The sequence below is a fragment of the Lichenostomus cassidix genome, chromosome 2 (genome assembly GCF_008360975.1).
Source record: "Lichenostomus cassidix isolate B80296 chromosome 2, HeHo_3.0, whole genome shotgun sequence".
NCBI lineage: Eukaryota > Metazoa > Chordata > Aves > Passeriformes > Meliphagidae > Lichenostomus > Lichenostomus cassidix.
The window spans coordinates 70,741,145-70,768,194 of record NC_139482.1 but is presented as its reverse complement, the minus strand read 5'-3'; the positions used below and the strand labels follow the sequence as shown (position 1 = coordinate 70,768,194).

Here is a 27,050-nt window from a genome sequence, read left to right as displayed (position 1 = left end):
TTCCTCCCCAGAAAGGACATGGGGTGCAGTTTGGTGAGGTTTCATCAAGCCTATGTGACGTGCTTGACACAGTTTAGGTGCTGCAGGAATTTATTGCTTGGTTTATGATCCAAAGGCTGTTGAAATCAATATAGACACACTGTCTCTGAATCAGGACCTCATGTTGCCCTTCACACTCATGCAACAGCAGAGTCCTTCAGCATAACTGGATATGAGAATACACAAGAGAAGGTTCTTTGTAGAGATCTTAATACAAATTTGAATAAACAAATCCAAGCCAGATGTAAACATTTGGATATCAATGTGTTGTCAGTTAAAAATGGGTGGAAAGTCCTCTGCTAGACTCTGGTCTAGGTGAATTCTAGAAAACCTATGGGTCATAGTGCACAGCTCACTCTGCCAAGTGAAAATTCCCAGTCAAAGAGTAAGCACATGAGACCCAAAAAAAAAAAAAAAAAAAAAGAAGCACAAACCAAAACTGATTGCAGTAAGAAATGTCAGGAGAATAAGCCTGCCAATACTTTACTGATGTTGTAGATATTGGTAGCATGTCATCTTCTCAGCATCATGTCTGGTTCTGATGGTCTCCGCCTCAGAAATTATCTGACCAAGTATGTCAGTTCCAGTGTTACTATAATAGTGGCATGTTTTATTAGACCTACTGAAGTTTATTTATATCAGAGATTCCAGAAGCTTTGGTTATCCTCTCCTGATGAGGTTTTATGCCAGTCAAAAACAAGGCTTTAGCCCTAAAAATAGATGTAAATGGGAATTTCTCCCTGATTTTTACAATGTCTGTCCCATGCACTGAGCTTTAAATCTCATCTTTGCTCAGAATTTTGTTTGAAAATCTGTTTGTGCTCCAGGGAATGACTAGGAGCATTTTTATTTTCTCCTCTTTCTGCACTAGATTTTTTAAAAGTTTTATTTCCCCTTTCAGTCTGTCAGCCAAATCCAAATGTTTCACAAGCTGGGATATTTCAGGCAGCTCTCACCTCTTCAAAAGTCTACATTAGTTTATTGCACTTAGACAGAGGGTCAGGTCACAGCCTGTCTGTAATTGCAGCCTATGAAGATGACATGCTCAGTGTTAAGACCCAGTTTCTGTCTTCTTCATGAAACACCTTGGCCTTGACCAGATCTGCCCTCTCTGAGATAAGCTGTGAGGTGCAGGTGTGTTCTGCTTTCTACTGGATGGGCCCCATCTGTCTACCATCCACACTGTCTGACCACATCTGGATGCCAGAGCCAAGTGTAGACACAGCAGCCTGAGAATTGCACTGAAATATTCACATGGGATCCTGTCACTTGTTTTTAGCATTAAAATTAAGCAGCTAATGTCTCATAGTATGGATTCTCTGACTTTCAGATTCCTTTTGATTCCTTACATTGAAAAACAATTTGTCTCTAAGGTGCTTCTACATAAGAGTTTCCATTCAGGCGAGGAATAAGATTTTCAAGCAAATTTCTCAGCTGTCACTCTTACTCTGCTCTGTTTCATATTTGTATTGAAAACATGCTAACTCCTGGATGAAAATAAACCAAAATGTACACTCTGGGAGCACACTGATATGCTCCAAACACTACCAGGCATTCAGTTTACAGGATTAGACTAGACCAAATCCAAACAAACCTTCCAAAATGTGCACATCAGATGCTCTGTATCACCTGTTGCACTCTACACATCCCTTCCTACTTCGCAGCACTGTTTGCTAATGTAGATCCAGCCTAAGAGGATATTAATGCAGAGCTATTCCAGGTCATGTTAAACTGTCTTAGACAAGTGGCATGTATTTGGCAACTGAAGAGTGTAATAATCTAGCACGATAAATGCTCTGGAGTGATTTAAATTCTGGCATTTAATTTTCTGGTACTTTGTTTCAAAACAATCTGGATGCGGACAGTATCAACATAATTGTAGAAATGTTTGTGAATGCTAATAATGATAATATGAAAACCTGGCATCTTGATACACAGTAAACATTCTGATTTGGATTCTCCCATTTTGTACTTTTATAAAATATTTGGAAGGAGTTGCCCCAAAAAAATTAACATGAAGTACTTTCCAGAGCACATTGTCACACCCTCAGAAATGTGCAACAAGACGTCTCTGTGGCATCCTGTGTGAGCCCATGAGCTCCTTGGGAGCAGAGGTGCTCACCACCTCCTGCTCACTGCAGGAGCAGCCAGGGGCTTCACTCCTGAGAATCAGGCTCCTGAACCTCCACAACTTTGATGAGAATTGACTGTAACACTTGGTTGTGTCCTTGGCTCAGTTTCCCCATATTTTCAGCCCTCCCAGTACCCAAACTCATGGGGGAGTTTCCATGAGAGAAAACACAACTCAGTGTTCTTCCACACGTTCCTGGGAGCACTGTACCAGTGAGGTAAATAAGTCTTTCATATGCCTGTACTATGTAGAGAGGCACATTCACACCCCACAGACCTCAGCATTCACTAAACTCTGTGCAAAGAATGGAAGTTCTTGTGTTCTTCACTTTCACAAGCCTGATAAAGGTAACTGGTCAAAATACAGCATCATAGAATGAGGTGGGTTGGAAGGGACCTTAAAGGTCATATAATCCAACCCTCCTGCCATGGGCAGGGACACCCTCCACTAGACCAGTTTGCTCAAGATACAGCCTAAGCTGACCTTGATATAGAGAGGCCTTCCTGCTGTTTGGTAGGCTTTAGAATCTGTGATGTTTGGGATGAAAGAAATTTAAATCATCATAGACAGGAGAGCTGGGGAGAGGTTATAGAAGGCTCATACTGTGGAGGTCACAGAACAAGGTAACCAGAAAAGAAGGGGGGGAATTCACAGTAAAAATGGAGAGTAAAAATGGGCACTGCTTTTAAAGTCACACATGTTCATCTAGGGGTAACTGTCTCATTAGGCCTTCCAAATTCAAAGCTATGTTTATAGGTGTCTTGCTTGCACCTAGTCCTGTGATCTTCAGGATTCCAGGTACAAATGTGATGTGGTGGCCAGCAATCTTTCTGACCCTGGGTTTTGTTGGGTGGGTGAAAGAACATGTAGAGAGCCAGTTTCTCAGTGTATTTAGCCAGAACTTAAAATGAGCAGAAATTTCAGGATCTAAGAAATATTTTGCTTATTCCTATTCAGGGATTAGAGAACTCAGCAGAGAATGTGCCTTCTCTATACAAATTCCTCCTGACGATATTGTGGCAGCCACTATAACTACAAAAAAAAGCAGAATTGGATGGGGAACTGAGCTGAACTGAGAGCAAGAGAAAACTTTTATTCTCAAATATCCCTGGCAGGGTGGCTGTTTCCCATGGAAAGGCTGAACAGCTGGGAGCACTGTTCAGTGTACAATGACCAAGGACAACTCCTCAGTCAAGGATGACTTAATTTGTCCTCCTAGTGAGACACACTGCAAACTGCAGAGAATGAGAGCAGACCTTAGTGAATTCTTCTGATGCTCCTCCTGCCTATCCGTGCAGAAAAACCTCAGAAATCATCAGAGATGTGTTAATTGCAGGAGTCTCAAAGCAAAACTAGATAATACTTCCCAAGGGAGGAGCGTGCCACCAAACCATGAATAATGTTTACTGCATGGGAATTGGTATACAATAAATTACCCTTGTCTTTTGTATGTTCTCACAAGCGTATGGAGGCAGAGGATTACAGATAAAATTACTCTGGGAGTAAAGTCCACTGATCATTAAGAAAGGTATAATGATACCCATTTTTTCTGCCTTTTGTATGTTGCTTTATCTTCACAGTTTCCTCAGTCTTGTGAGCCCATGTGTTATTTGTAAACAGGGAAATATACCCTCGTAAGAGTGCTCGGGAAGGAAGCATTGAATAGTGCCTGTAAGATTTAAAAAGAGAAAAAACAAAACCAAAAGATAATGCAACAACCCAAATACCAAATAAAATTGTTTTGATAAACTATTCAAAACTACATTTTAGCTGTGCAAAAGGGAAATGGATATTTTGAAATGCCCATTGAGGATCACATCCTACAAATTGGCACCCACCTGCAAATTGATCTCTACAAAACAATGCAGCACAATCTTCCTTATTCTTTTAAATGAAAGGGACAGTAACTCTTCCTAGAAGCTCTGCTTTGCAAAAATTTCTGCAAGTGCAGAAGGAAAAAGGCTAACATACATACTGGTGTGATTTATTTTTGTTTGTCATAAGGAAGGGGATGAAAGTATTCCAGTTCCAAAAGCAAAACAACTTCTCAATAGAGCCTGTGTGTAACAGATCAGGTGAAGAAGAAATTTTGTGTTGCAGGTATGAAAAAATTTGTATGTTTCAGGTCTTTTTATGGAAGGCAAGATCATAAATGGTACAAGCCCCTTTGCCTAACTGGCTACATAGCAAGGCAGGAAGGCAGGCAGGAATAGGTAGACAGGAGGGGAATTAAAGAGGGAGGTACTGATCTCTTTTTCTCTGGTATCAAGAGGTGGGACACATGGTAATGGTTCAAAACAGTGCCAGGGGACATTTATACCGGACATTAGGAAGCATTTCATCATCAGGAGGGTGGTCAAACACTGGAACAGGCTTCATGGATAGGGGGTAGATGCCCCAAACCTGTCAGTGCTGAAGAGGCACTTGGACAATGCCCTTAACAACACGCTTTAGCTTGGTCAGCCCTGAACTGGTGAGACAGTTGGACTTGATGATCATTGTAGGTCCCATCCAGCTGAAATAGTCTATGCTAAGGGAAGGAAGGAAGGAAGGGAGGGAGGGGGGGGGGGGGGGGGGGGGGGGGGGGGGGGGGGGGGGGGAGGAAGGGAGGAAGGGAGGAAGGTAGGTCAAAATCTTATTTTCACTTTGCTGTATCAAGTGAATCCTATAAATTTTCTTCATATTCATATGTCTTCACAATAATGTATAATATTTACCTGCCCAGGTGGATTTCACCTGTGGCTTTTAGTATCCTCAATAAACTCTATTATTGCAACAAAAAACCCCAGCTGCCAATGTCCTGGATTCCTGATGGCCATGAAGTGATATCTCTGCTCAATGAAATGCTGATGTTCAGGAAATCAATCTAAACCTGTAGTTAAATTAAGTCCTGAGTTATTCAAGGTATGAAAGAACACAAGAAGTGAATAAACACCCCCTATTCTTCTGGAGTGGTTCTCATGAACTGAAACGTGGTTTTGATGTCTGTTTGCAACTGCAGGAGTGTAAGTGCATGAGGGACATTTTTATCTAGTACATTCAGTCTGGCACCTTTTGTCAAAACAGAACTCAAACACTTGTTGTCAGCCCAAACAGGTGTTTGGCTGTTAATGGAGCTGAAGCAAAAGTTTGAACATTGTGTAGGATGAAAGATGAGCTTGAGGAACATCTAGAGAATACATTTCAGTGTGTAAATATTCCAGGCCCATGTGTGCCTCTCAGTGTTGCCCAACCCAAGAAAAAATACAAAGATAAAAATAAGCTTCTGGCAGCCTCCATCCCCACGCCTTCCTCTCTGTTTACCTCCAGTAGGGCTAAATGCAGGCAAATAGAAGAGGCCAATATGCTACAGAAAACAGGCACATCCATTAGGAGCCAATGTGCTGTTGTGTCTCTGTTGGAGTGCCGTTTGCTGAATTTCCTTTTTCACTTCCAAGGACTGCCTGTCCATAGTCTCCTTCCTCTCCCTTCCCATCAGCAACAGCTACCCTGCAACCTGGCAGGCAATTGTTGTGTCAGGAAAGAAATACTGATGTTCCCAGCAGGTGTCTAGCACCCAGCTCTTTCTTCAGGAATAGCTTTATTTTCTATATGTTTTGGATAACTGATCTGGCAGAACACAAATGAAAACTGTGTAATTTATTCTGATTTGACAAAATGCAAAGTATTTCTTGGAAGAATTTAAGATAAAATAAAAATCTGTGCTCTTCTCATTACATAACAGTCCAAACATTCCAAATAACATATCAGCTAGTGCAGCCTTTTGACAGTATGAAGTCCTTAATCTTCAGTCATTATGGTTCTCTGATTGCCCCTTCTCTGATTCTTAATACCTCCTCCTGAGCCCTAGTGCCAGGAATTAGCTGCAGTAATTCTGTTTCAATTACAGCCAATTGTTGATAATCTGAGTTTCTGATATGCTTCATATAAAATAATTGTCAAGCTGGTACATTAAGTCTGTGTTGTGTACCTTTCCTTTAGGAAAAAAACAGAAGACTTTTATTTGCAAAGTCCCAAATTATGGAAGTTCTTCCATGATGACCAAGGCAAATTAGAAGAAAAAAACAGCATAATGTACATCACTAGTCTGTGAAGGATACTGCTGAATCTGTCAAAGAGGGATAAAACCTTGGGGTGCTATCTGAATCATCAACTAAGCTAGTGCCAGTGATTACAAAACACACACACTCTTCCCACACATGCTGTGTATCAGCTTCAGATTTCAAGGAAATGCTGATCCTTTATCCTGAGTGTGTCTTTGGTTCCTGTGATCCAGATTAGGCACTTAACAGCTCCCAACAGAGCTAAAAATTTTCCCTCTAACTAAAACTGTGCATCAGCTCCAGCCATAAAAGTCATCCTCCTGCTGCCTCAAGGGCCTCATTGCTGTCTAGAAATAGTCCAAAATCTCTTTGCTAAGGTAAGTCCTTTCTATTATAGTACATGGACAGGATTGCATGACATCAGCTGCAACCTTCATTATTGTAGGTTAATTTGCAGGAGTTGTATTGAAAGAGCCCCAGTTATCAAAAGCCTAAACCCAATAGTGAGGATCTACAGGCTAGAGTAAGGATACATGAATCTGAGAATAAAACTACCTCTCCCAAATTTGGAGTTATCAGCATTTTATAGCATCCTATTCTGTCTCACTTTCTCGGGTTAAAAAGTGAGTGAGCTCACATCATATCCAGTCCGACTGAAGGAAAACTGTTGCATGGACACAACCATGGCTATGTGCCTCTGACATCTCCTGTCTAAGTTGCCTGCACTATCTCTTAGGTAGCAACAGCCCTGAAAAGAAGTGCAGGCAAAAAACAGTCTGGAAAAGAAGCTGTAACAATTCTGAACAATTTAGAACTATAAACCTGGCTGTTGGTTTGGGTTTTTTGGTGTTTGTTTTTCTGTGAAGGAGATGGGGATCCGGATCTGTATCCTTCTGCACTGAATATAATTAGTATTTTTTCTTAGATGTATATATGACATGGAATAAAAAGGAGTTACATCTCATACTGCAGCCTTTTGTGTATATATACATATCCTATGTCTCTGCTGCCTGTTTTGCTGGTTGTCTTGCACACCATGACTTTTCCTGATAGCACATAGCCTTGCCATTTCGGTAGGGTGTACAAGGCAACCCAACTTCCTTATGTGTAATATGGAGCCACTTTAGGTATGTGTGGGAAGTCTGGCCAATGTGGGCAATGGCAAAGCTGTTGTACATGTGAAGAACAATTCTGCACTGGTGGAAAAACACAGCTCCCCCTCAGCCCCCCACTGTGCTACTGTTTATAGAGCTACACACACTGACAGGGACATATGAACATAAACGCTGTGAAAGCAAAAATTAAGGGGCTGTGGGACCTGGGCTGTCTGAACAGATATAGGAGCCCCCTAGTTTCAAATGAAACGGAGTGACACAGTCCTGTTAAAAAAATACCATCAGGGAGAGAGAGAAATATATTAGGATGCTTGTAGGTCATTGTTAATTAAAAAAGCATCTGATTATCATTAACATAAATTGTCACTGAAGGAAATGGGGCCTGCATTGCAGGAGACAAACTGGCTGAGTTAGCTTAAATTGCCTGGAGTACATGTACCATGTGATGGAACCAGTGAAGAAATTGAAAGCAAATTATAAATTTGCATGTAGGTAACTGATTCAGAAAACATTTACGCTGATGTTGAACCTCAGTGTTTTGTTTAATTGCAACAGAGCCAGTACAGGTAAGGTTTGAGCTAAAGCTGTAGGAGCAGCTAATTTACTATGTCTGAAAACAACATCCCAACATTTCCAAAAGCTAACACATGAAAGAGAGCAACACAAAAAGTCAGAAACTCTTGATATTTAAAGGTATAGCCCAAGAAAATAAAATCCTATCACCTGCATTAAGTTGTATCTCTCCACTTGCCAAACGGTTCTGTGCCAAACACTCTTGAGAGTTTGATTTATTAATTCTTCCCTACAGATGATTCCACCTAGTTAGATTTTGACTTGGTCATCTTCTTGCTCCAGAATTCATTCTGCTTTGCTCTTGGATTGCCAGTGGCTATGCCAAGAATAGCCCTGTGACTGACACAGCATCCAAAGCACTTGGAAAATTGTATCTGAAACTCCACATTTTGGAAAGCTTTGGAAGTGAAAATATCTTTTGTTCTGTTTTCCCATTGTGTGGAAGAAAGACACTTGGAAAATCATCTGAGAGAAGGAAAAACACTAAATCAAGCAAGAAAAGCTGTAAATGCTACTCGGATCTTTAATTTACTTTCTGTAATGCACTAAGTGTTTACAATGCTGTTCAACTGCAGGAGAAATGTCTTGGTACAAAGCTTTTGAATAATTTTGAATTTGTCTTTACTATGTCAACAGACAGTTTAGCAGCTGGAGTTTGGGGATTACTTTACTAAGTTACCTTATTAAGCAACATTATTGAGTACTCTGCATTTTTTTACCGTATCTCCATTTTATCTAGTGTGATTGTTGCTACCTAACTGAGCAACTAGCAGACTAGTGAGGTTTGCCTTCAGAGTACAAAGCATTGGAGAGTAGGACTGCAAAAAGTGTAGTTTAAAAGTACTTGTCTCAAGCAGTGTGATTCAGTGATTCCAGAAAGTCAGTTTGTACCCTTGGAAAACAAAAATAGCTACCAAGGCATATATACACAAATGTATGAAATAACCACAAAGGTACTAAGTTATTTGTAATATCATTTGCAGATAGTAAACTTGTGGAAATCAACATCATTCTCTTGATTTTGTTGGAGCTAAAAGGACTTACATGAACATTTGCCCCATCACCCATAAATGTATTTACCAGGACATCATAGCCCTCTTCTAAAGAAGTGTACTTGGAGATCAGTTCCTGTGGAAAGTGCTGTATCATTAAATATTAATTAAACCATTTACATTAAAATAAATTAATAGCTGGTAGAGCTTAGTAGAGTGATATCTCTTCTACAGGTACTTTAAAAATAAATGCCTTGTTTCATTTATAAGTCACTGGGAATTTTTTATCTTTGATCTTTTAATTTTCTTTCCCAACAGTCTTTCATTTTCAAGCAAACACAAATCCTACCTTCAAATGTACAGTGCTGTTTTGGACTGAGGACTGTTTCAGCATTTCTGAAACCATTTGAAAATATCCAGACCTGTCTTCTCTATAGTGTTGCTAAAAGTGTCTGCTGAATTTGAAAGCAGGTTGAGCTCTCTAGAAACTCTTTCATTTTTATGATTTTTCAGCTGGGCTCTGACTATGACAACCAGTATGGTGCTTCCTGAGAATGTTCTCTTTACTCCTCTTAGATTTCTCTCTAGCAGGTACCCTTCCTCTGCAGAAGATGACTGGGATTTTCTCTTCATATCTTGGACCCAAAGGGGCTGTTGAGGGTGAAACCCTCTGTGTCATTGTCAGTTTATCATGGTTTGTTTACCTTACAACCCTAAACTTGGAGTCCCTGGTAGCGAGGTAGCCAGATGTCTAAACTGAAGTTGCTGTCCCCAGCAAACAGACCACAGCTAGAATTATGGCCTAAGGGCATAATGGTTTTGACAGAACAGAGCCTGGTCTGGGCAGGGTCCAAAAAAAGCACATGAGGTGCAGATCTATTGACCAACAGTTACTATTTTGAACCTTTTGGATATTAAATGCATGCTTCTCATATTAGAAATATTTCTGAGTGGTTTAATACTCCTGTGTCTGACCATTGTGACTTATCCTTAAAGGAACTTGCTCTTCAAATACTTCTCCATAATCATCTGGAAAACACAGAGCCTTCTGACACATCCTGAAATTATAAAACTAGTGCCTACCTGGATTTAAAGGAGGGTGCTTTTTATTTTTCCTTCCCCAATGTCTTGATCCCTGAGCTAAAGAACAAACCTATTTTGTTTTTCGTGCAGATATTCAATGATACTAAAATATGCATGTACAAAAAAGGCTCAATTGTGTACAGGTTCTTTGGGGAAAATGTTTGTTGACATCAACAAGATTTTTTGCTTGAGTAAGGTCCACAGGATTTGGTCTGATAGGTGTCTTGAGGTTTTCTGCCTGAATTGTGCTGTGATGACAGCTACAGTGACAGTAGTAGCAGATCAGACTTTGTTTTTTCAATGCTTGTAAAGCCAGCTCACACACAGGTACCCTGGGTAGGTATATTTGCATATGCAAAACAAAGTTTCAGTTGCCTTTAAGCATGTAAATTAGGCTCTTATGTGTCTGCTTGTGAACATGTCCCTCAGAATTAGCTAATGTGCACTGAACACAGATTTTTACTATATTCCAGAGAAAATAATGACTTCAAAGGAAAAGAAAGAAGAGGCATTTTGTTGACTTTGCTCTTATTCTATCTGTTCTAGGAAAACTGAGGACATATTTCAGTTATGAAAAGCTACTTCAACAAGCTTAGCCATCAAGTTAGAGTCACCTCAACAGTAACATACTGCCTTTGTCATTTTTCATATATTTCTCTATTTTATGTACTGCACTGATATGGAGCTTTTCTTGGAGAGTTTGCTTTTGAATCACTAAACAGTTGAACAGACTGTCACGAGAAAATGCTTTGGAACTTTTATGAGCACACTTTATTGTAAATATTAATTTACAGTGGAGCTATTTCAGTACTGGAACTTAAAAAGCAGTGCCATAAAGATTCTCAGCTAAAATAATCTGTATTTTGTGGGGTTTATTTAGTAAAATGTTCAGTTGCAGATGGCAAATTTTAGACAGAATTAATAAACATATAAGTCTGCTGATTTGCAATATTATTTTAGCTTGTTTGCCTTTTTCTGTGTATCCATAAAATCTTCGAAAACTCTAAGCTTTATCAGTGGCTTTTAAAAGGAAACCTAATTATTGTACAAAATTAGTTTTTTCTTGGTTTGTCTGTTGGCATCTCAGGCCATTTTCACCTAATATGCTAATTAGTATTTTCCTGCTTAACTTCTCCTCTTTGAAGACAGGAATAGCATGCCACAAGACCACAAAAGCTACTGTGGTGAAATACGTCGCCCCAGTGCTGAATCACAGCACTGGTCTGTGTTTGGGCTCTACACATGCCAGCTCAGACTGTGCTCTGGTACGGTGTGCATCAAACTGTTGCCTAAATTTTGCTTTAGGGGGACAAACAGGTCTGTTCCTGGGGGCAGCCCAACCCTGCAGCTCTGCTGACTGCAATGGGACCAGACAGCTCTGCCTCTCCCTGTGCCACACCTATCCCTGAGCTGATGGGGAGATGAGCCCATCCACTGCCCTGTGCAGAGGGGTGAGCTGGAGACCCAAGGCAACACCCCGTGCCTTTGTCTTTCTTCACTGCAAGCTTCCCCTTTTCATTAGGCTTGAGCTGGTAACTGAAATTTATTAGCCTAAACTGGGCTGGAACCGATGAGATTTACAGTGATATATAGGAGAAATGCCGAGCTGGAGAAAACGGATGAAAAATTGAAATGATAAAGTTGTATTGGTAGCTTGTTGAGGTAATTGAAAAGCCTTGTTATGTTGTATTGTGATGGGTTCAAATAAAATATAGGTGCAATTTGTCTAGATCATGCCTGCAGCACACTACAAAATAGATTCCTCTCTTCTAGAGTTAGGGATGTGTTCAATTTTTGCCTGTCAGAGGGGACTGTGAAGGGGTGAGATGAGACTAAAACTTCTCTTAATTTATGTAGTTGACAGCTCGATATTTTTCCCACCACACTGCTTGCAGGAGGTCAGGGAGTGTTTTTCAAAGCACCCAGAGGCATTTCTGCAAAGAAGTCCAACACACCCATTTTTGCCCCCAGCAATCTCCCATGCTCTCTTCCCTTCCCAGAGAAAACTGACTAGCTCTGGTGCATTTCCGAAGCTCAGGGCGAGCACCCATTGAAAATCCTAAACATTACCTTTCATCCTATATCTTTCATTTATTCCCTGTTAAGTCCTTAAGTCCACTCAGAAGTCCACTCCAAGCTATTCCCAGCAAAACCCATGATCTCAAAGAAATATAAAGGTGGCAGATCACCTCCTAATTCTTTTTGTAACCTGTGGAAGTAAGACACAGGAATGACAGAGTATACCTCCCGCAGGCCCAAGGGTTGTCTGCTTTGTAGCTCTAGCACAGCCACCCTGTGGCTGAAAATTGCTTTCCATACACTTCCTCTACACTTGTAGACTCCAATTTGATGATTTCAGGTGGTCAGGAGAAGATTTTGTCTAAATGCATTCCCACTACAGTAGTGAAAACGTGTCAGACACTATTAATAATGCAAAGGAGTAACCAGGTTCTCAGATAGGATTTTACAATTACATAAGAAACAGCATTGTAACAGCCATGGTGATCTAAGTTTGTAGCAGAAGCTAAGTTTGCGAGGAGGAATAACATCTTTTATGAAGCCAGCTTGAGCACCTAGGGGAAAAAAAACAGACCCTTTTTACTCAGCTAAAGGCTTGTGTGCCTGATCCATCTTTTCATTCTAATCAGTTGGTCTAATAAAAAATATTACCCGTGTCTACAAACCTTGCCTTGCAAATATATCTGACTTGAATCAATAAATAGATCTTCTTTGCACAATAGATAATCATATGATAATTCAGTGCCAGAGAGTTTGTCAGCAGTGACATATAAGCTGCACACAAGATCTTTTTAAATATAACCATATTAAATGTATTTTGAAAAATACTTTCTGTTGGAAAAAAAAAGAGTAATTTTATTCCTATGAATGGAACGTGTAATGTGCTTGTGCAGTGGAATTCATCTTTCTCTGTCAATGTAGTATCTTTCTTTCTCCATAATGCCCTTCATTCTCTGCTTTGTGCTAAGGATATGTATTGACTCTGCAGAATTGCTGTAGCAAGCTGTAAATGATGTATTCAAAGAAAAATCCCTGCTTAGTTCCCATAGAGAGAACACGAACAGTGCTGGGCAATCAGAGTTATGCTGCATTTTGTATTGTGACATTCAGTGCAAGCAGGAAAAGCAGCCCAAGCACAGACGTCTCTGACTTAAGCCCTGACAATAGAGGCCTGTTCCTTTTACTATTTATATAGAGACATCTGAAGTGTTTTTCCTTCTTCACTTTATTTCTTTTCTATTAGCCCCTGTCATCATCTGCGGCAAGAAGACAATCCTTCATTCCCTACAGTTCTCTCACTGCAGACAAGGGTGTAGCTAGCAATTTGGCAATTGCTTGTTTACCAGACAGCACACTACCTGTGATTTGTCCATAGTACACACTTCACATCCTTTGGTACAGGTACCACAGCAAATAATTCACTCCTTTTACCGAATTGGTGCAGTTAGAGATATTCAGAATTGTTCTTGCAAATGCCTGGGAGAGCAGAAAATCTGATCATCCACATTCCATTAGAAATGTTGTGGGAGAAAAATTGTTAAGAGTAAGTAGAGTTGTAATAATATAGTTGTGTATATTTTGCATTTGTTTTGATTTGGAAATACCACATGCCCTGATAAAAAAAAGCAAAATGAAGTGGTGCAGCCAGGGAGAGGCCAGTCCAAGGCCAAGATGACATGGCAGTTCCTTGGCAGCTCCCTCTGAGACTTTCAGCCATGCAAGCCTCCTGGTGCCCTCCATCTGACGTGACATTTTGAGATGTGAATAGGACTCTGTGAACTTCCTTGCTACTGTCTTGAAACCAAATCAGATTTCAAACTAAACTAATAAAGTCCAGAGCTTTAAAGTTGACTCCTACTCTTGGGATTCCCTGCCACTGCCGTGGAGTTTTAAAGCCTCAGTGGAAAGGAAAAGGTGATGCATCTCTCAGCAGGAGAAAAAAACAGTATTTTCCTCAGTGACTCCAGACCACAAATTACTCTTCTGAAGATGCTGATGGCGTAGGCCATGGTCATGGTCTTTTTAGCAGAAATAGAAGTCCATATTCACTTTAGTCTCTTCCTTAGGAACAGCCATTGAGAAAGAAGATGCTGAATCCTACAGTATTCCACGAAACAACAGACTTAAACAAGACTAAAATAATAATCTGATAATTAACTCTAAGAAGAGGTGGAAGAGACAAAGACTTTATTTTAAAGAGCAGGAGACAGACCAAAACAAGGTTGTGCTTCCAGACAGCCACTAGGTTTGAATATATATTTGAATAAGGTTTTCTTTAATTAATATAGAAAAAAAGGTGACTAAGAAGAAAGTCATATCAGATTGGCCTTCCTCACCCTACATAAGCAATACAGAAGATAAATCACTGTATCAAGTGGCTAAGGCAAAACAATGAAAGAAGAAGAGCAAAGAGGGAGGGGATCCCTCTTTTCTGAGGCAGGAAAACCTTACAAAGTTTTTCTGACAGTGATAAGCTCAGGTAACCCCTTGAGAAGGATTAAAATCAGGCCTTAGTCCTAAGCAAGGCCTGGGGACCCTTAAGTGGTTCCTCGGAAGAAAAAGAGAGTGAAGGCCAAAAGGAAAGCATGTGACAGAGAAGGTCATGTCTTGGAGCCGGCTGAGTGAGAGGTTCTGGGGTACATCTGTGGCAGAACAGATGCAGCCAGATACACATCTTTGTGTCCTGGGCTTTAGTCATATGAAGTTCTCCACTGGATTTTGTGTGCATACATGCTTTTTAAACAGACTGTACAACATTCAGGAGTTTCACCACTGTAGCATGTGACAGTCTGGGCTTTCTTGGCTGCATGTACAGCTGATATTCTTCCCTGCAGAGATGACAGCTTGAAAGCTATTCCTATTACTGGTTTAGTAACACTTTACAGAGATGGATGTGACTTTATGACCGTACATATTCCTTTCACCATTCTTGAAATATATGCATTGTCTTGCAATGTCACTTCTTCAGCAATGTGCAATATTGTTTTATTGCTTTGGAAACTCACTGCTTTTGGGTCATGGACTCATTTTATCGTTTGGCATATGGAATCCTCTCTGGTTAATATTCACTTTTTTGCCTTCTCAAGTAGATTCTATGGTGCCCTTAACAATTGTTGTATTTTGAAAAGCTGTGATTTATTGCACAATACAAACCTAGGCAGTTTAGGTTGCAATTAACTGCAAAAGTAAATCAATGGTTAAATGAACATCCAGTATTTTAAAAAGCCACAGAGGTGCTACAAAAATTACATCATATCAATTCCTCCAACATTTCCTGACGCAAATATACCATTCTAGTATTTGTAAAGAGTGAGTGTTTCTTGTTATGTACCTCTAAACTGACACCATACACAGTCCACATCTGCAAAATCCAAAACCTCTTTTTTGTCAGAAGAATAATGAACAGAGCTGGATAAAGTGAGGCAGGGGTATAAGAGAGAAACATAAAAGCTGTTGTATGACATGCAATAACATAAAAGTGGAAAATAGTTGTTTTCCTGCTTTCTCCTCTCTTGTTCTTTCACCTCTGTCATTTAGGTAACTTGTAACACATGTCTTGTTTCAGTCCTGCAAGACAGAAAGCTATATGAACACATAAGAAATACCCATATATAATGCTTCATCTTCAAAGTCTTCCTTGTCGGAGAACAGTGTAAATAGCTTGCAGCATACAAAATTCTCTTGTTCAAACAGTGATAGCAAAATGCTTCTTTCATCTCTCAGAAAGCCTCTAAATTTTAAAACAACTCAGCATGCTGCATTCTCTAGTATTTTTTTACTCTGTTTGTATGGTTTTAGAATCATATATAGTATGGTGGCAGGGAGAACATCAAGTATTGGAGACAAAAGATTCACTTCTTTCATGTAAGAACATTTAATCACAACCGTGCTTAATAAAATGCTCTAGATTCAACAATTTATTTTTATGGTTCATGTAAGGTTTAAGAGTTAGATTCAGGGTTTTTTTAAATTTAAAATTGTAATTCTATTTTATTTTTTTGAGGAAGGAGGTGAGACACGTCTTCATCCACCTGTTCCATATGTGCATTCCCCATGTGAATGTTTGAAACCTTCTCTCATTTTTCCTGAAAAAGCCTGGTGGTTGAAAGCATGCAATGCTGAGACAGGTGAGTTGAGGAATGCACTCCTTGCCACATTCTCTCAACTCCAATTTCAGAGGCACAGGAAAGCACTTTTCAGATTTCGTGATTCAGCCGTCTACTGGAGAGCAGAGTATTCGACTGTGAAAATGCAAGTTCCTCCTACTTTCCCGTATATCACAGGTCTTAGAAAAGATAAGTCACAGGCACATTACTGAATCATGTCCTGGTGAAGGAAGAGAGCACACAAGGCAGAATTTAGAGTGTGTAGCCACATCTGCTTTAGAAAACACGTTTGGATAACCCATTTGGCTGCATATGCAAAACTGAGGAGTTCATGTACTAAATGCATGGATTTTTTTCTAGTGCTTACTCGGTGTATCATAGAATTCTCTTGTGTTTTCTGTGTCATATATGAGTGTTGCATTACACACTATATATTATTCTTAAATTATAAACTTAAACAATAGACACTATCTGCATTTTATTTTCGTGGTACTGTGGCACTGCAATAATCAAAGTGCATCCACTGCAGTTGCCATTCCATTAAAGCTGTCATATGTATTTTATCCTGATTTTCTCCCCTTACTGCAGTGCAGCTTCAGGGGGAAAAAAACAAACTGACAAACTACACTCAAACTGAAATGCAAACTTTTCAAGTGGCATCTATTTAGCCTTTAAGATTACAATCAGACTTATTCCAAGTATACCATGTTGAAGCAGAGGAATGGAAATGTGTGCATATACTACAAAAAGCAAGTGCATCTATTCAGTAACAAACTCAATTCTAGCAAGAGGTCGTTTCTCCCCCAGTCAGAACTCCCAGCAGCAATGGTGTACTGATGACTTCACAGGAGGATATTACAAGTATTCTGTCCTAGTCTTAAGGAAAAGTGGTACTGAGGCGTTTGATTTGCCTTATTTTTGTCAGAAGTGCGCCGAGTCTCTGTGGTTGACCAGTAATGCTGACAAAGGCCATTCCTGCCTTCTCAAACTGTTACATTAAAAATATTCCGTCAGCCTGAGGATGAGCCCAGATGAACACACAATAGAGGAAACTGGGAGAACATTGTATGGCTTCCCAACACACCCAAGTATACATTTGTCATAGCTGTAATTCATCATTTGTTTTGGGCACTTTGCCAGCATTCAAACTTCCAACAACTTCTCTCCAGAGATCTGACTGCCCTTTTTCTTCTGTAATGCTGAAATGACTATGTTACGATCAATATGAAAAATGCAGGGCCAGAAAACTAGCCAGTGAGACCTTAGTTCTGCAAATAATCATTAGTGCAAATCTTGAGAGAAGAAAAGAAAACCAAAAAACCCACCCAAAACAACAAATCTTGACTGTATAATCTGAATCTTCAACTCAAGATCTAATTGTTGAGGGACTGGCAGCGTCCCAGGTAATCGATAATGGGATTTAGAGTCTCCTACTGCCAGTCACTGGCTTGGCCCCCGACTGATGGGGCACAGCTCTGCTCCAAGCTTAGTGGAGTTGCTTGAGATTTACCAATTTAACTGAGACAGGGAATGGGCTCTGTGCTGGCAGCAAAAAGGAGTTATTACTACAGGGGGCTATTAGAGAGGTAATAACTTTCTCATACCCAAGTGGACAAGTTTCCCTCTCTTTCTCACACATACGCCTCATCAAAGTTGGTACAAGTTTGCTGCCTTCTCATTCTGTGCAGAAAGATGAAGGCTAGCACAGGAATGGTGAATAAGGAATACCTTCCCTCCTGGTTGCTTCAGGTCAAGATTGAGATGAATTAGTTGGCAGACAGGATGCCTTGTCCTGCCGCTGCCTTTGCAGCTGCTGTTCTGTGGATGGGGAGTATTTCAGCAAGCCTGGCAGCTTTTATGAACACTAAAATGATCTTTAAAGGTGGATGTAAAACCCCTTTATTATTTGGTTGTTCTTCCAAAGTCTTACACAAACCCGCCACGGAGCTCTACTGTTTGCCCTCATAAAAGTAGCTCTGACATTAGTCTCAGCACGTTTATTAACTAAAATCGAGCCTCCCAAAGAAATTCAGCTTTCATCTGCGTACTCTTTTCGCTAAATAAAGGAACGCTTCGCCTCTCTGGTGTGACTTGTGGTCTACCACAGCAGCCCATCCTCTCGCAGCCCCTGCGGTGCGTTTTGGAATCCTCCCGAGATGTAGCCAGCCCTGCGGAGGGGAGACCCGGGCTCGCTCTGCCACAGCCGGGGGCTGCGTGGGGCAGCAGCCGGGGCGGGGGTTCCCCGGGAAGGAGGGACGGGGCGGCGCAGGAAGGCGCAGCTCCCGGCACCAATCGCCTCCCGCAGGTCCCCGCGGCAGCGCCAGACCCGCCGCGATATCCACGGGCAGCCGAGCCAGGGGCAGAGGCGGCCACTTCCAGCGGGCAGCTCTGGGGAGCGGGGCGGCCGTGGGGCTCCCTCCTCCTCTTCCTCCTCCTCCGCCTCCTCCTCCTCCTCCTCCGCCTCCTCCTCCTCCGCCCGCGGCCGCGCAGCCCCGCGCAGCCCCGAGCAGCCCCCAGCCCGAGCGTCCCTCCGCAGCCCGAGACAGGAGCGAGCGGCAGCTCCCTCCGCGGCAGCGGCACGGGGCGCGGGGATGTGAGGGGCGCACCCGGCGGAGGAGAGCAGTCCCGTCGCCGGGAAGGCAGTCGGGAGCTCCTCCACACTGCAAGGTAACCCGACCTCTCCTTCGCGGACTTTTTCTTCTGCTTTTTTCCTTTTCCCCCACTTTCCCCCTCCCCTTTTTCTTTTCTCTTTTTCTTTCTTTTTGTTTCCTTATTTCTTTCTTCTTTCCCCCCCCCCCCTTCCTTTTATTCCTTTATTTTTCTCTTTTCTCCTCCACTTTTTCTTCTTTTTCCCCTTAAGGTTTTAGTATTCTTTTTTTAATCTTAGTTGTTCCCTCTATGATTTTTTTTCTCCTCCTTCTTTCCCCGACCCCCTGGCTGCCCAGCCGCAGTCAGAGGGCGAGGAGGAGGCGGTGGGGAAGGGAGCCAGCCCGCAGCTTGTGGCTCTGGAGTTTGGCTGGGACAAGCTTCCCCCGCTCCGCAGGTGCTCTGCCCGGCGGCAGGAGCGGGCAGAGCCGGGCAGGGCAGGGCAGGGCAGGGCGGAGCGGGGCACGGAGCGTCCCGGCGGGAGCCGAGAGCAGGTGGGAGACACGGACAGGGGCAGAAAGAGCCGCCCGGGACATGGAGCGGATCCCTCCAACTTTGCGGGGCGGGGAGCCGCCTCGGGGATTTCTGCAGAACGAGAAAAAACTGTGGGAGAAGGTGTGAGTGAATGTGTGTGGATGCTGTACCTCCGGAGCTGGGAACTCTCCCCCCTCCTCCCGCCTCCCTTCCCCTCTCCGGGGCTCCCGGGGAAGAAGTGCCCCCCTGTCCGGGGCTCTCCGGGGCTCTCCGGGGCTCTCCGGGGGCTCCGCGGCTCGGCGGGCGCTGCGGGAGCGGCGCGGAGGGGGTGCGGGAGGACACAAATGGTAAAAGATACGGAAGGAAGAGACCCAGTGGCTGGGACATAAATCAGGCAGAATATATGGGGAGCTGATGAGAATAGGTCTTTTCACCCTTAAAAAAAAAAAAATAGCCACTTTGGAAGAGAAAAAGGAGGCTGATTATTGGCATCCAGCTCTGAAACCCAGGCAGCTGATGCTGAAGGGAGCCAAAGGGAGCAGTTCTTCTTGGTTTAAAAACAGCAAGACAGTCTCTGCCAAAGATTGCTGTAAACACTGAATAAAGATTTCATTGTGGCTTGGTGTGACTGGAATAATTAGGCAGTTAATTGTTCATTCTGATCTTAAAGTGCAGTAATCAGTAGTGCACAGTAGGAAAAATACGGGGGAAAGGAAGGAAGAATAGCAATAGGAAAATGATAGGAAAATTTATCACTTTTTCCTCTTCCGCAGGGTTGTTTGGGGTTTTTTATGTGAGTTGCTTTTTTTTTGCTTTTTTGCTTTTTTTTTTCCTCGTGTGTGTGTGCGTGTGTGTGAGACTCAGAACACGTGGGCCCTGGTCTATTTAGATAGAGAACACCTTTGTAAAGCTGGGGTGTAATTGTGCTTTTGCTGCCACTGTGTCAATATCATTTTGGGCTGGACAAAATCAAATTATGAGACTTAAAGAAATCCTATTTTATGGAAATGAAATCTGAAGATGCCTGGAGAATGAACATCTTAACTAGATTGACTAATACCAATTAATGCATTTTACTTATGTGTGCACTTTATTGCCAACTCAGCAGGGATGAAAGCTAATGGTGCCAGCTTTTGTGCTGCTCTAAGACATTTCTGAAGCAGTCACACAAGGCTTTAATGGTAAACTGTTTCGAGTTTTTAAGACTGTGATTGTGTCCCTGTTCAGCTCAAGTTCCTTGCAGTGGTGATTCTTTCATGGTAATCTAATGAAATGATCTCTTGTTACACTGTGTTAGCTATTCCCTGTGACACAGCAGGAAGATACAACCTACAAGTGTTTGTACTGGAGGTGGTGATAAGTTGTTGAGCAAGATGCACTTATAAGCAACAGAATATGACTTACTGATATTAACTGGAAGATGGCACCCTAGGCAAAAGGTGTTTTGTTTTCCTTATACAGCATGTTTTTCCATATATATAGATATATACACACACATTCATGCTAAAGAAGCACAATAGTGAATTAACCATGAGAAAGGATGGAGGGATGTTGTGTTTAAAAAGAAAAAGAAAAACCAACTTAGAAAGCAGTCCATAGTCATTTAAGCAAGGTGAGAGAATTTCTTGAAGTCTAATTGTAAAGGAAACAGACTTATCCTTCATATAAATTCCTTGACTTACAATAGTTACATGAAAGACTCATTTGGCTTGGAGTCATCTATATAGCCTGCACATCCATCATAAATAAATAAATAAGCATGCTGTAATTGGGCAAGGTTTTAAAAGTAATTCGGTTAAGTATAATTTCTGTCACTGCGCATGCAGAAAACAGGGAACTACCCATCATGAGAAAAAAAACAAAAAAACCACGGGTGGGAGCTTTTATTCAGCTCTGAACAGTGAAGCAGTTTGTTGTATTTTGTTGAAGCTGCATTTGCTGAAGGTTTTGACCTGCGCTTTCTGACATTTTTGTGGAAAGACAAGTGGCAAAAACATGAGGCATGTTGTCCATCTAACAGTATAAAACTAATATAAAAGACTGCAGTCTTCTCTCGGGTCATAGAGTTTAGAAGAGCAAGGACAGAATGATGGCTCCAGAATGGCAAAAACATTTCTTAACAACTGGGTATGTAAGGGGCAATGTTGAGACCCACTTTACAAGCATTTTATTAAGCTGTTCATGTGCTCTGTCCTACTACAGTGATACTCAATATTCAGTCTGTGAAGTTAACAGCAATCTGTGCTGAAAGAATGTCTTCAAGACATTTACCTACTGGTACAGTCTAGAGGGGGATGTTGCTAACTTTATTTGCACCTACATAGTCCAAGAAACCTAGGGATGTTCCACTTCCTGACAGAAGTCCAAAAAGTGTGGTGACAAGTGATCACATAAGAGATTCTGCTCAAGTTTCTGATTACAACATTTTGTCAAAGAATGTTTAAAAAAATTGCATCATGTACCCCTTGCACGAATACCATGTTGAAGTCTAGAATAATTTAAAGATTGCTAAAAAGATTTTGAGAAGACTCTGAAGTGCAAGTGGCTCCTCATTTCTATAATAAAATGCATTGAAAACACACTTTGGAAATCACAGTGAGTTTGGTAAAAAGTCTTTCTTGCATTGTTATAACGTGCAGCAAAATATATAGAGGATTATACACTTTCATTCCAGGAAAATATTTTCCATCAAATTGTAGTTAAAATCCTGGATACTATCTTATACCTATCTTTAATACTAACTTATACTCTTTGAAATGCATAGTACATCTTCATAATAAAATTGCATTGTCACAGACATAATTGTTATTCATAACAAGTAGTCTCACAAACAGATTCCATCCCTTTAAGTATTGAGTCTCAGTCAGGCCAATTATGACTAAATTACTGCGTGTTCTCTCCTGTATCAACTAATTAAAGGGTAATTAATAAAATTATAATTTCATTCCATGGCAATGTCTACATCTGGTTGTCATAGCAGAGATTGTTTGACATATGGTTAAATGGTCAGATACTACATTGTATGAATGCAACATTTGCACAGAACACCTGGCAAGTCAGAGGAATTTTAACCATTAAAACACGAATTTCAAGAATCTCTGTCAATGTGTTATTACACTGGTTTGCTTATTCTCTCCACCTAGTCTTCTTATGCCTTTAAGAAAATTTAGTCCTCCAAGTTAATTTAAGTAACTCTCTTGGGGCGGGGGAAGAGTGGGTAGACAACTTGGGATATTAGATTGGAAATGAAAGATAAAATAGTACTGACTTTTCTGTGGGAGATAAAATGGGTGGTTCTAAATTGAGTGTCTGAGAGAAGACACTCAATTGGTTCTCGTATTACTGGGAGTTTCCCCTTTTCAGAAAGTCAGGCTGAAATTAGCATAGAGACAAAATTATCTTTTATTTTTTTTCCCCTAGATACAATTGTATGCCAGGATAAAGACTGAGATTGTGGTCACAACAGCATGGAAAAATCTGCATTGCAGCCTTCCCTCACTGTCCCTCACTGTCATATGTGGATAAAACAAAACTTATCTCCTTAAGGAGAGTAACCATGGGATTCAGACATGCTAAAGAAATGAAACAATCTTTTATCAAGTCAACAGATTATATGAAGAAAGAATACTCCTGTAGGTAGCTGTTGTACAAAAACAACATATGCGTGTACTCTGAAGTACCAGTGGTTGAAATTTTCAAGGCAGTCCGTGCATAGGATTTTATACATATCTTAAAGGAATGCATCTTAAGCCTCATCATTGCCTTGAAAAATTTCATCTACTGCTGTTTCAAACTATGCAGCAGACTGTATGTCTGTCCTTTAAAACATAAACTCTAAGTAGTGATGCTTTAACATGAACTAAATGACAGTTTCTTAGTTGTACTGGGTTAAGCTGAATCCCTCGTAAAAACAAGAAATGAAGCAACAGGCACAATGTTTTCCTTCTCTTTAGAACAAAAAAATGCTTAAAAGGGGGAAGATAGCTAGTGCTTTTTCCCAAATAGGGCAAAGTAAAAAGGATGTAGTAAACTGCAGGAAGACATGAAAGTCTGTCTTTTCCCATGCAAACGATCCTCAATGAACAGTTCCCGCAGTGAATAGTCGGGGTCGCTCATCACCTCGTGTGGTCAGGTGCAGAGCGTGGCCTGTGGTGCTTATAAAGCACTGTTTGTCTGTCTCTCTGAGAGCCTGAGTACTGCTTCTTGAGAATTTCCAAGCGCACGGTTCCCCCTCATTGTCATTCTACTCGTGTAACTCATTAACACCTGGAAAATCTTTTATAGCATTTAACTGCATCAGATGAACTGTCCGGCACATGTTTTCTTAATAGGGCTTTCAGTGTGGTATTGTCAAAGAGCCCTTATGTCACAGCTGGGAACATGAATCTGTCATGTCAGTGCTGCACCTTGGGTTAGACAGTAATAGTGTATGAGTGTGTTTTATGGAGGAGCCGAACATGCCCATATACTGTGTTAGCAGCGAAGAATGTGAAGCTTGTTCTCCTAAATAAAGATTCAGGCTGGTGCTAGTAGAGTACTTTGTACCATTTAAACACTGCTGCCTCTAAGGCATTGCACTTAAGGAAAGGGAAGTTTGAGGCAAGCAAGACACATCCCAGTATTTTAGTGGTGTAATGCTGCTAGTTAATGATATGTCATCATTTACATTTCAGTAGGAAAAAAATTGCCAGAGGTTTCTAATTCAACAGAAACAACCAGAAGTTGATATGAAAGTCCTTACCCTGGGAATATTTGTTTTTAAAACAAGTTTGATTTAAACATATTTGGCAATATAAGAAGAAGGGGAAGAGAAGTAAATGTTTTCTAATTCCATATGGTTTTTCTGCCCATTAGATCACTGTAAAACCCAGCTTTAAATAGATTACTTTGTAGCTCTGTAATCAGAATGCCTTGGGTAATTAAAAAAAGGATAGAACTGTGAAAACTGACAGCAACGCATGTATAAGACCTACTTTTTTCAGAGGAATTTTTAACATAGTTACATACATTTCATCTGCAAGTTAAACAATTAAAATTCACAAGCTACCACACTACCAAGCATGTCTTGATGGCATTCCAAAAGATAGAGCCCACATTTGAAAAGTGTTTGCAGACTTGAGAAACCCTAACTGTTGTGAAGGAGTTTACTCAGGTCCCCATTTAAAGAATGAATGGATGAAAGGAGTGTTTCATGCAGTCACAGGGGGTTCCAATTTTCAAACTACTTCTTTTGCTTTGAAAAGCATAAGTATAATTCATATGCAAAGAAATAAATTCAAGGCACACTACTAAATGCATTCTGTATGTTAAAATTGTTTGACTGTGATGATTTTTGTAATGATTCTTCAAAAACCTGAACACTCAGGGGTTGATACCCCAAACCATAACCCATTAAGTTGGGACCAGTGAAACACACAGAGGTGTTTGGGTTACTTCTGAATTTCCCTCTTGATTTTCTTCTTTTTGCCATCTGTGTCATCTCCATTTTTTTCTAGCAGTGACAGCATTGAGATGCTCTTGTGGGCCCATGCCATGAGCTCATGTCCCTGTCCTCACCAAAGAGGGAAGGAATAGAGGTGGCTAGGGCTGCCATAGGGCCTCTGGGGGGAACATGTGGATTTGTTTCTCAGTGAGGCCTTTCTGTAAATTACTTTACTTTTTTCAGAAAGACTGATACCCTTCCTGCTTCTGTGCAGATACCCAGTGGAGGAAGCACTCATTGAATGGTGTAAGCTTTGCTCTGTTGAACTATGCAGCACCTGACAGCATAGCCCAAGAGGTTTCAAACAGAGAGCACACTGGGGCTGAATTCTTCTATGTGATTCCTTTTAGCAAATCAGAGGTAAAAAATGAGTCTGTGTAATTGCAGTGTGTTGACCCTGGCTGGAGCCCTGTGCCCATCTAAGCGACTTTATCCCTCCCATCAGCTGAACAGGGGAGAAAAAACACAAAGAAAATACAGGTCAAGATAAGGATAGGGGATATTCCTTACCAGTTGCTGTTACCAGCAAAACAGACTCAGCCTGGGGAAATCTGTTTAATTTATTACACAACTCTTCTCCCCAGAGTCAACTTCATTCCCAATTTCTCTGCTTCCCTGTGGAACAATGGGACAGGGAATTGGGACTGCAGTCAGTTCATCATACATTGTTGCTGCTTCTTCTTCTTTCTGGTGGGAAGGACTCCTAACACTCTTCCCCTGCTCCAGCAGGGAGTCCCTCCCACAGGAGACAGTTCTCCACAAACTCCTCCAGTGTGGGTTCTACCCATGGGCTGCAGTTCTTCATGAGGTTGCTCCAGAGTGGGTCCCCTGCAGGATCAGTCACAGGTCCTGCCAGCACAGGCAGCCTTCACTGGGGGCTCTACACGTGTTGAGGAGCCTGCTCCAGTGTGGGCTTCTCATGGAGTCACAAACACTTTCAGACATCCATTTGCTTCAGTGTGGGGCTCTCCATGGGCTGCAGGGGCACAGCTGCCTCACCATGGTCTTCACCCTGGGCTGCAGGGGAATCTGCTCCAGTGCCTGGAGCACCTCCTGCCCCTCCTTCTTCACTGGCCTTGGAGCTTGCACAGCTTGTTTTCTCACATATTTTTACTCTCCTCTCTGGCTGCTGTTGCGCAAGGCTTTTTTCTTCCCTTCTTAAATAAATTATCCTGGAGGTGGTGCCATTGTTGCTGATGGGCTCAGCCTTAGCCAGCAGTGGGTCCATCCTGGGACCAGTGGGCATTGGCTGTGATGGACATGGGGGGACCTTTTGGCAGCTTCTCACATAAACACCCCTGTAGCCCCTCCACTACCAAAACCTTGTCACTCAAACCCAATACAGTAATTAACCTTTGTACATGCCTAGGTATCATGAGACACAGTTAAAAGCCCTTGCAATATGTCACTTTGTTGCAGCGAAAAAAGTTAAGGATTGAGAGAAAGGCTTAACTATAAATTTTCTTTCCTGTATGAGTTTAATTTAGAATTGCAATCACGATGTGACATAAATTAAAATAGCAGTAGTAGATCGCTGGTTGGCAAATCTCTTAAGAATAATATAGGTACTTCACTAGATTATGGAGTGCCTTCTGTGTGCTTAGCCCATTGCTGGAATTAGTCTATTTTTCAATTTTAAGATACTTTTGAAGAGGAGAGAAGTGCTTTAACAGGTGAAATTACGGTGACTCTCTGTGTGAGCTAGAAGACTGACTTCTGGAAAGGGGAGCTTCCTTAATGAAAAGAAGCATTTCCCTTCAAATAAAATTTGAAGTTTTGCCCCAAGCATCCTCCAATCCATGCATAATCTGGAGGACATTAACCATTAAAGTAAATACTATGTATTGCTTGACCTGGAGGTGTAATATATTAAGACTTCAGAGCAAAAATATGTTTTTAAAGAAGAGAGTGGAGAAATAAAGAGGAAATTTGCAGGCCTCGTGAAGGACCTCTGAAGGACAAATGCCTTCTCGGAAAGGGAAGTATGGGAAGACCATGTGTCAGTGCTGCCTGTGTGTTTTAATTGGACACTCAGCTTCTTCCAATGTCGGAGGAGGGCTGCATACAGCAAACAACTACCACATCTCCTGAGAGGAGCTGCTGCTCTGTCTCCTTCAAAAAGTGATATGGAAATGGACAGTCGCCATGCAAAGAATACATGAGGTGTGAGCACAAGCTGGTAAATTTATTCTAATAGCAAGGTTAAACATCATCTTCTCTGGGCACCCCACAGACACCCAGAGGAGATCCTGTCAAGTGATTAGTGCACATCCTTGATAATGACAAGGGGAAGGGCTGCCAGGCCTGTTGGAAAGGCAGCAGTCGACTACTGACATTGTCAGACTGG

At 41.5% G+C, this 27,050-nt stretch overlaps 1 protein-coding gene across 1 annotated transcript in view; it reads left to right on the top strand.

Moving 5' to 3' along the window:
• Nucleotides 1-18,430: 18,430 nt before the first annotated feature.
• CDH20 (cadherin 20) overlaps nt 18,431-27,050 on the top strand; it is a 117,813-nt gene continuing 109,193 nt past the window's right edge. Inside the window, exon 1 of the mRNA XM_085052092.1 lies at nt 18,431-18,768. The gene's annotated coding sequence lies outside the window, so the exon portion shown is untranslated. The remainder of the gene's footprint in view (nt 18,769-27,050) is intronic.